The sequence below is a fragment of the Triticum aestivum genome, chromosome 4D, assembly GCF_018294505.1.
Source record: "Triticum aestivum cultivar Chinese Spring chromosome 4D, IWGSC CS RefSeq v2.1, whole genome shotgun sequence".
Classification (NCBI taxonomy): Eukaryota; Viridiplantae; Streptophyta; class Magnoliopsida; order Poales; family Poaceae; genus Triticum; species Triticum aestivum.
Window position 1 is genome coordinate 245,391,804 of NC_057805.1, and position 11,318 is coordinate 245,403,121.

Here is an 11,318-nt window from a genome sequence, read left to right on the forward strand (position 1 = left end):
ACCAAGTGGTTGGTCACGGGATCATGCATTACGGTACGAGTAAAGTGACTTGCCGGTAACGAGATTGAACAAGGTATTGGGATACCGACGATCGAATCTCGGGCAAGTAACGTGCCGATTGACAAAGGGAATTGTATACGGGATTGATTGAATCCTCGACATCGTGGTTCATCCGATGAGATCATCGTGGAACATGTGGGAGCCAACATGGGTATCCAGATCCCGCTGTTGGTTATTGACCGGAGAGTCGTCTCGGTCATGTCTGCATGTCTCCCGAACCCGTAGGGTCTACACACTTAAGGTTCGGTGACGCTAGGGTTGTAGAGATATTAGTATGCGGAAACCCGAAAGTTGTTCGGAGTCCCGGATGAGATCCCGGACGTCGCGAGGAGTTCCGGAATGGTCCGGAGGTGAAGAATTATATATAGGAAGTCCAGTTTCAGCCACCGGGAAAGTTTCGGGGGTTATCGGTATTGTACCGGGACCACCGGAAGGGTCCCGGGGGTCCACCAGGTGGGGCCACCTATCCCGGAGGGCCCCATGGGCTGAAGTGGGAGGGGAACCAGCCCCTGGTGGGCTGGTGCGCCCCCCATGGGCCTCCCCCTGCGCCTAGGGTTGGAAACCCTGGGGGTGGGGGGCGCCCCACCTGACTTGGGGGGCAAGTTCCCCTCCTTGGCCGCCGCACCCCATGTAGATGGGATCCCCAGGGCCGGCGCCCCCCAGGGGGCCTATATAAAGGGGGGGGAGAGGGAGGGCAGAAGACCACAGCCCCTGGCGCCTCCCTCTCCCTCCCGTGACACCTCTCCCTCTCGCTGAGCTTGGCGAAGCCCTGCCGATATCCCCGCTACTTCCACCACCACGCCGTCGTGCTGCTGGATCTCCATCAACCTCTCCTTCCCCCTTGCTGGATCAAGAAGGAGGAGACGTCGCTGCTCCGTACGTGTGTTGAACGCGGAGGTGCCGTCCGTTCGGCGCTCGGTCATCGGTGATTTGGATCACGATGAGTACGACTCCATCAACCCCGTTCACTTGAATGCTTCCGCTCGCGATCTACAAGGGTATGTAGATGCACTCCTTCCTTCTCGTTGCTAGTAAACTCCATAGATGGATCTTGGTGATGCGTAGAAAATTTTAAATTTCTGCAACGATCCCCAACAGTGGCATCATGAGCCAGGCCTATGCGTAGTTACTATGCACGAGTAGAACACAAGATTGTTGTGGGCGTAGATCATGTCAATTTACTTGCCGCTACTAGTCTTATCTTGATTCGGCGGCATCGTGGGATGAAGCGGCCCGGACCGACCTTACACGTATGCTTACGTGAGACAGGTTCCACCGACTGACATGCACTAGTTGCATAAGGTGGCTAGCGGGTGTCTGTCTCTCCCACTTTAGTCGGATCGGATTCGATGAAAAGGGTCCTTATGAAGGGTAAATAGTAATTGGCATATCACGTTGTGGTTTAACGTAGGTAAGAAACGTTCTTGCTAGAAACCTATAGAAGCCACGTAAAAACATGCAACAACAATTAGAGGACGTCTAACTTGTTTTTGCAGCATATGCTTTGTGACGTGATATGGCCAGAAGATGTGATGAATGATATATGTGATGTATGAGATTGATCATGTTCTTGTAATAGGAATCACGACTTGCATGCCGATGAGTATGACAACCGGCAGGAGCCATAGGAGTTGTCTTTATTTTTGTATGACCTGCGTGTCATTGAATAACGCCATGTAAATTAGTTTACTTTATTGCTAAACACGTTAGCCGTAGAAGTAGAAGTAATCGTTGGCGTGACAACTTCATGAAGACATGATGATGGAGATCATGGTGTCATGCCGGTGACGAAGATGATCATGCCGCCCCGAAGATGGAGATCAAAGGAGCAAAATGATATTGGCCATATCATGTCACTATTTGATTGCATGTGATGTTTATCATGTTTTACATCTTATTTGCTTAGAACGACGGTAGTAAGTAAGATGATCCCTTATGCTAATTTCAAGAAAGTGTTCCCCCTAACTATGCACCATTGCGAAGGTTCGTTGTTTCGAAGCACCACGTGATGATCGGGTGTGATAGATTCTAACGTTCGCATACAACGGGTGTTGACGAGCCTAGCATGTACAGACATGGCCTCGGAACACACGCAATACACTTAGGTTGACTTGACGAGCCTAGCATGTACAGACATGGCCTCGGAACACGGAAGACCGAAAGGTCGAGCATGAGTCGTATAGAAGATACGATCAACATGAAGATGTTCACCGATGTTGACTAGTCCGTCTCACGTGATGATCGGACACGGCCTAGTTGACTCGGATCATGTTTCACTTAGATGACTAGAGGGATGTCAATCTGAGTGGGAGTTCATTGAATAATTTGATTAGATGAACTTAATTATCATGAACTTAGTCTAAAATCTTTACAATATGTCTTGTAGATCAAATGGCCCACGTTGCCCTCAACTTCAACGCGTTCCTAGAGAAAACCAAGCTGAAAGATGATGGCAGCAACTATACGGACTGGGTCTGGAAGCTGAGGATCATCCTCATAGCTGCCAATAAAGATTATGTCCTAGAAGCACCGCTAGGTGATGCACCCATCCCAGAGAACCAAGACGTTATGAACGCTTGGCAGTCACGTGCTGATGATTACTCCCTCGTTCAGTGCGGCATGCTTTACAGCTTAGAACTGGGGCTCCAAAAGCGTTTTGAGCAACACAGAGCATATGAGATGTTCGAAGAGCTGAAAATGGTTTTCCAAGCTCATGCCCGGGTCGAGAGATATGAAGTCTCCAACAAGTTCTTTAGTTGTAAGATGGAGGAAAACAGTTCTGTCAGTGAGCACATACTCAGAATGTCTGGGTTACACAACCGCTTGACTCAGCTGGGAGTTAATCTCCCGGATGACGCGGTCATTGACAGAATCCTTCAGTCGCTTCCACCGAGCTACAAGAGCTTTGTGATGAACTTCAATATGCAGGGGATGGAAAAGACCATTCCTGAGGTATATTCAACGCTGAAATCAGCGGAGGTGGAGATCAGAAAGGAACATCAAGTGTTGATGGTGAATAAAACCACTAAGTTCAAGAAAGGCAAGGGTAAGAAGAACTTCAAGAAGGACAGCAAGGGAGTTGCCGTGCCCGGTAAGGCAGTTGCCGGGAAGAAGCCAAAGAATGGACCCAAGCCTGAGACTGAGTGCTTTTATTGCAAGGGAAGTGGTCACTGGAAGCAGAACTGCCCCAAATACTTAGCGGACAAGAAGGCCGGCAACACCAAAGGTATATGTGATATACATGTAATTGATGTGTACCTTACCAGTACTCGTAGTAGCTCCTGGGTATTTGATACCGGTGCGGTTGCTCATATTTGTAACTCAAAACAGGAGCTGCGGAATAAACGGAGACTGGCGAAGGACGAGGTGACGATGCGCGTCGGGAATGGTTCCAAGGTCGATGTGATCGCCGTCGGCACGCTACCTCTACATTTATCTACGGGATTAGTTTTAAACCTCAATAATTGTTATTTAGTGCCAGCTTTGAGCATGAACATTGTATCAGGATCTCGTTTAATGCGAGATGGCTACTCATTTAAATTCGAGAATAATGGTTGTTCTATTTATATGAGAGATATGTTTTATGGTCATGCCCCGCTGGTCAATGGTTTATTCTTAATGAATCTCGAACGTGATGTTACACATATTCATAGTGTGAATACCAAAAGATGTAAAGTTGATAACGATAGTCCCACATACTTGTGGCACTGCCGCCTTGGTCACATTGGTGTCAAGCGCATGAAGAAGCTCCATGCAGATGGACTTTTGGAGTCTCTTGATTACGAATCATTTGACACGTGCGAACCATGCCTCATGGGTAAGATGACCAAGACTCCGTTCTCCGGAACAATGGAGCGAGCAACCAACTTATTGGAAATCATACATACCGATGTGTGCGGTCCAATGAGTGTTGAGGCTCACGGAGGCTATCGTTATGTTCTCACTCTCACTGATGACTTGAGTAGATATGGGTATGTCTACCTAATGAAACACAAGTCTGAGTCCTTTGAAAAGTTCAAGGAATTTCAGAATGAGGTGGAGAATCAACGTGACCGAAAGATAAAGTTCTTGCGATCAGATCGTGGGGGAGAATATTTAAGTCACGAATTTGGTACGCACTTAAGGGAATGTGGAATCGTTTCACAACTCACGCCGCCTGGAACACCTCAGCGTAACGGTGTGTCCGAACATCGTAATCGCACTCTATTGGATATGGTGCGATCTATGATGTCTCTTACCGATCTACCGCTCTCATTTTGGGGCTATGCTTTAGAGACTGCCGCATTCACTTTAAATAGGGCTTCGTCGAAATCCGTTGAGACGACACCGTATGAATTATGGTTTGGGAAGAAACCTAAGCTGCCGTTTCTAAAAGTTTGGGGATGCGATGCTTATGTCAAGAAACTTCAACCTGAAAAGCTCGAACCCAAGTCGGAAAAATGCGTCTTCATAGGATACCCCAAGGGAATCATTGGGTATACCTTCTACCTCAGATCCGAAGGCAAGATCTTTGTTGCCAAGAACGGGTCCGTTCTGGAGAAAGAGTTTCTCTCGAAAGAAATAAGTGGGAGGAAAGTGGAACTTGATGAGGTGATAGTCACCCCTTCCGAACCGGAAAGTAGCGCAGTGCGGGAAGATGTTCCTGTGGTGCCTACACCGACTGGGGAGGAAGTTAATGATGATGATCATGAAGCTTCGGATCAAGTTACTGCTGAACTTCGTAGGTCCACAAGGACACGTTCCGCACCAGAGTGGTACGGCAACCCTGTCCTGGAAATCATGTTGTTAGATAACGGTGAACCTTTGAACTATGAAGAAGCGATGGCGGGCCCGGATTCCAACAAATGGCTTGAAGCCATGCAATCCGAGATAGGATCCATGTATGAAAACGAAGTATGGACTTTGACTGACTTGCCCGATGAGCGGCGAGCCATAGAAAACAAATGGATCTTTAAGAAGAAGACGGACGCAGATGGTAATGTGACCATCTACAAAGCTCGACTTGTCGCTAAGGGTTATCGACAAGTTCAAGGGGTTGACTACGATGAGACTTTCTCACCCGTAGCGAAGCTGAAGTCCGTCCGAATCATGTTAGCAATTGCCGCATACTATGATTATTAGATATGGCAGATGGACGTCAAAATGGCATTCCTTAACGGCTTCCTTAAGGAAGAGTTGTATATGATGCAGCCGGAAGGTTTTGTCGATCCTAAGAATGCTAACAAAGTATGCAAGCTCCAACGCTCAATCTATGGGCTGGTGCAAGCGTCTCGGAGTTGGAACATTCGCTTTGATGAGATGATCAAAGCGTTTGGGTTCACACAGAACTATGGAGAAGCATGTGTTTACAAGAAAGTGAGTGGGAGCTCTGTAGCATTTCTCATATTATATGTGGATGACATATTGTTGATGGGAAATGATATAGAATTCTTGGAGAGTATAAAGGCCTATTTGAATAAGTGTTTTTCAATGAAGGACCTTGGAGAAGCTGCTTATATATTAGGCATCAAGATCTATAGAGATAGATCAAGACGCCTCATTGGTCTTTCACAGAGTACATACCTTGACAAGATATTGAAGAAGTTCAATATGGATCAGTCCAAGAAGGGGTTCTTGCCTGTATTGCAAGGTGTGCAGTTGAGCACGGCTCAATGCCCGACCACGGCAGAATATATAGAAGAGATGAGTGTCATCCCCTATGCCTCGGCCATAGGGTCTATTATGTATGCCATGCTGTGTACCAGACCTGATGTAAACCTTGCCGTAAGTTTGGTAGGAAGGTACCAAAGTAATCCCGGCAAGGAACACTGGACAGCGGTCAAGAATATCCTGAAGTACCTGAAGAGGACTAAGGATATGTTTCTCGTTTATGGAGGTGACGAAGAGCTCGTCGTAAAGGGTTACGTCGACGCTAGCTTCGACACAGATCTGGATGACTCGAAGTCACAAACTGGATACGTGTATATTTTGAATAGAGGAGCAGTAAGCTGGTGCAGTTGCAAGCAAAGCGTCGTGGCGGGATCTACATGTGAAGCGGAGTACATGGCAGCCTCGGAGGCAGCACAGGAAGCAGTCTGGATGAAGGAGTTCATTACCGACCTAGGGGTGATTCCCAATGCGTCGGGCCCAATGACTCTCTTCTGTGACAACACTGGAGCTATTGCCCTTGCGAAGGAGCCCAGGTTTCACAGGAAGACCAGGCATATCAAGCGTCGCTTCAACTCCATTCGTGAAAGTGTTCAAAATGGAGACATAGATATTTGTAAAGTACATATGGACCTGAATGTAGCAGATCCGTTGACTAAACCTCTCCCTAGGGCAAAACATGATCAACACCAGGACGCAATGGGTGTTCGATTCATCACAATGTAACTAGATTATTGACTCTAGTGCAAGTGGGAGACTGTTGGAAATATGCCCTAGAGGCAATAATAAATGGTTATTATTATATTTCTTTGTTCATGATAATTGTCTATTATTCATGCTATAATTGTATTATCCGGAAATCGTAATACATGTGTGAATACATAGACCACAACGTGTCCCTAGTAAGCCTCTAGTTGACTAGCTCGTTGATCAACAGATAGTCATGGTTTCCTGACTATGGACATTGGATGTCATTGATAACGGGATCACATCATTAGGAGAATGATGTGATGGACAAGACACAATCCTAAGCATAGCACAAGATCGTGTAGTTCATTTGCTAGAGCTTTTTCAAATGTCAAGTATCATTTCCTGAGACCATGAGATTGTGCAACTCCCGGATACCATAGGAGTGCTTTGGGTGTGCCAAATGTCACAATGTAACTGGGTGGCTATAAAGGTGCACTACGGGTATCTCCGAAAGTGTCTGTTGGGTTGGCACGAATCGAGACTGGGATTTGTCACTCCGTTTGACGGAGAGGTATCTCTGGGCCCACTCGGTAATGCATCATCATAATGAGCTCAAAGTGACCAAGTGGTTGGTCACGGGATCATGCAGTACGGTACGAGTAAAGTGACTTGCCGGTAACGAGATTGAACAAGGTATTGGGATACCGACGATCGAATCTCGGGCAAGTAACGTGCCGATTGACAAAGGGAATTGTATACGGGATTGATTAAATCCTCGACATCGTGGTTCATCCGATGAGATCATCGTGGAACATGTGGGAGCCAACATGGGTATCCAGATCCCGCTGTTGGTTATTGACCGGAGAGTCGTCTCGGTCATGTCTGCATGTCTCCCGAACCCGTAGGGTCTACACACTTAAGGTTCGGTGACGCTAGGGTTGTAGAGATATTAGTATGCGGAAACCCGAAAGTTGTTCGGAGTCCCGGATGAGAACCCGGACGTCGCGAGGAGTTCCGGAGGTGAAGAATTATATATAGGAAGTCCAGTTTCGGCCACCGGGAAAGTTTCAGGGTTATCGGTATTGTACCGGGACCACCGGAAGGGTCCCAGGGGTCCACCAGGTGGGGCCAGCTATCCCGGAGGGCCCCATGGGCTGAAGTGGGAGGGGAACCAGCCCTTGGTGGGCTGGTGCGCCCCCCATGGGCCTCCCCCTGCGCCTAGGGTTGGAAACCCTGGGGGTGAGGGGCGCCCCACCTGACTTGGGGGGCAAGTTCCCCCCCTTGGCCGCCGCCCCCCATGTAGATAGGATCCCCAGGGCCGGCGCCCCCAGGGGGCCTATATAAAGGGGGGGAGGGAGGGCAGAAGACCACAGCCCCTGGCGCCTCCCTCTCCCTCCCGTGACACCTCTCCCTCTCGCTGAGCTTGGCGAAGCCCTGCCGAGATCCCCGCTACTTCCACCACCACGCCGTCGCGCTGCTGGATCTCCATCAACCTCTCCTTCCCCCTTGCTGGATCAAGAAGCAGGAGACATCGCTGCTCCGTACGTGTGTTGAACGCGGAGGTGCCGTCCGGTCGGTGCTCGGTCGTCGGTGATTTGGATCACGATGAGTACGACTCCATCAACCCCGTTCACTTGAACGCTTCCACTCGCGATCTACAAGGGTATGTAGATGCACTCCTTCCTTCTCGTTGCTAGTAAACTCCATAGATGGATCTTGGTGATGCGTAGAAAATTTTAAATTTCTGCAACGATCCCCAACAGAGAGAACTTGACCTTGGGCATCACTTGGTGTGTCAACACTGTCTTGAGGATGATCTTGCCCTTGGTCTTGTTCATGAGGTTGAGGGCCTTCACTTTGTTCTTCGGAAGCATGTGGGCCTTGGGTTCGTGATGGCTCCACTTGAGTGGAGCATTGTACTTCTCCTTCGGCCACAAGGGGTTCCTCAATGGGTAGGATAAAACCAACACCCATTCTTCTTATGGGTTGAGGAGGAATTTCATCACCTACATCACAAGTGCCACTTTGCTCCACTTGGGAGCCGTTATTCTCATCAAACTCCACGTTACACGTCTCCTCAATAAGTCCCGTGGATTTATTGAGGACATGGTAAGCATGAGAGTTTTTAGCATAACCAACAAATATGCCCTCATAAGCTCTAGCCTCAAATTTAGTCAAACGAACACCTTTCTTGAGAATGAAACACTTACACCCGAACACCCGAAAGTACTTGAGGTTGGGCTTGTTACGGTGAGAATCTCATATGGAGTCTTGTTCAAGCCCTTGCGGAGGTAGAGCCGATTGGATGCATGACACGCGGTGTTGATGGCTTCGGCCCAAAAGTTGTATGGAGACTTGAACTCCGCCATCATGGTCCTTGCCGCATCCATCAACGTCCGGTTCTTCCTCTCCGCAACACCATTTTGTTGAGGGGTGTAGGGTGCGGAATATTGATGCTTCATCCCCTCATCACTAAGAAACTCATCCAAGGTGTAGTTCTTGAACTCGGTGCCGTTGTCACTTCTTATTGTCAAGATCTTTGCATTGTGTTGACGTTGTGCTTCATTTGCAAAGTCATTGACGGTTTGTTGGGTCTCGCTCTTCCTCTTGAAGAAATACAACCAAGTGTATCTTGAATAGTCATCCACAATCACCAAGCAATACTTCCTACCCCCAAGACTATCGAAGGATGGAGGCCCAAAGAGATCCAAATGAAGGAGCTCCAAAGGCCTCTTCGAGTAAATGATAGTCGTGGGAGGGTGAGCCTTCTCATGTAGCTTTCCTTCGATACAAGCACTGCAAGCACGATCTTTAGCAAAACTAACATTCGTTAGTCCACGTACATGGTCCCCCTTGAGAAGACTTTGCAAAGATCTCATATTGACATGGGCTAAACGGCGATGCCAAAGCCATCCCACGTCAACTTTAGCCATTAGGCATGTCGCGGTCTTAGTGGGTCGCTCCGAAAAGTTAATCACATATAGACCGTTCTCGACATGCCCAACAAAGGCTACTTTAAGAGTCTTGCTCCACAAGAGGGCCACGGTATCAATATCAAAGAAAGTAGCAAAGCCCATGATTGCAAGTTGACGAATGGAAAGTAAATTGTATGCAAGGGACTCAACAAGCATGACCTTCTCGATCGTGAGATCATGAGAAATAACAACCTTGCCGAGTCCCAATACCTTAGAAGACGAGGCATCACCCCACTCGACATTGGTGGGCATAGATGGAATCTTGTGCACGTCCACCACCAAGTCCTTGCTTCCGGTCATATGATTTGTAGCTCCACTATCGAGCAACCATGACCCCCCACCGGAAGCAAACACCTACAAGAGATCAATGCTTGGTTTTAGGTACCCATTTTGTAATGGGCCCTTTGATGTTAGTAACAAGGGTCTTAGGAACCCAAATAGACCATTCAATATACTCATGAGGAGAACCAACAAATTTGGCATAAACATGCCCATCACTAGCACGGCATAACACATAAGAAGGATTAAAGTCACCGGCTTTGTTGGGAGGGGTGGCATTGCCCTTTTTGACACCGCCACCCTTCGCATTGTTCTTCTTCTCCTTGGAAGCACCCTCTCCCTCCTTCACAAAAGTATGCTTGAGAGGAGGAGGTCGTTTGGTCTTGTCATTCTTCTTCTTGTTCTTGGGCTTGGGTGCGAACCCAATCCCCTCCTTGGCCACAACCTCCTTTTGATTGCTCAAAAGGTCGTTGAGGTTCTTCTCACCTTGTATGCATGACACAAGGCCTTTCTCAAGTTGCTCCTTCAACTTAGCATTCTCCTCAACAATATGCACATGCTCACAACAAGGGTTAGTAGCATTTGCATTATCAATTAACACCATATGAGGAAAGGTGGCTTTCTCCTTGGTTATCTTCACTTGGAGTTGATCATGAGACTCCTTGAGGCTAGCATGAACACCCTTCAAGACTTTGTGAGCCTTGTCGAGAATGTCAAACTCCTCTTTGAGTCTAGCAAGATCAACCCCAAGCTTTGCCTTCTCAGAGTTTAGCACACGAGAAACAACAAGAGCATGATCAAGATCTTTCTTTAACTTAGCATCATCATCGTTGTGTGACTCCTCAAGAGCCAAACGAAGACCACGCTCTTCCTCAAGAGCATTGGAAAGATCCGAAATCTCATCGGCATAGTCACGACTATGCTCCTCCATCTTAGAGATGGTATCTTCGTGAGCCTCGATCATGTCATTGGCTTCACCAAGTTGTTCCAAGAGAGCAACGAAGTGCTTCTTGGATTTACCCTTGAGTTTACCCATAAAGGTCTCAAACTCATTCTCCTCCACATTTGTTCCCTCATGTTCATCAATGCTATCCGTCAAAGAAGGATGATTAATGATTTTAGTTTTGATGTTGGGGGTTACCTTGTTGGTGGCTTTAGCCATGAGGCACTTGGCGGTGATGCTCTCATTGGGTGAGTCGAAGAGAGACACTTGTGGAGTCGTCGCAATGGCAACGGAGGCCATGGCAACCGACTCACCATCTTCATCGTCGTCATCATCCTCATTGTACTCTTCTTGTACCACCAATGCCTTGGGAGGCGTCTTCTTGGTGAAGTTGCTCTTGTTGGAGAACGACTTGGCCTTGTCCTTTCGGATGAGCTTGCCACCATTGTCTTCCCTCTTCTCATAAGGGCACTCCGCAACAAAGTGGCTCACATTGCCACAATTAAAGCAAGTCCTCACTCGTTGCTTGCCCTTTGCACCACTTGAATTGTTCTTGTTGAAGTTGGGCCTTGAGTTTTTCTTGCTCCAAAATTGCCTTGAAGCAAGGGCCATGTGTTCATGATAGGCATACTTCGTATCTTCGAGGTTTCTCTCCTCTTCTTCCTCTTCATCCTCTTCCTCCATACTAACCTCGGCCTTTAGAGCAAGGTTGGGCTTCTTTACTC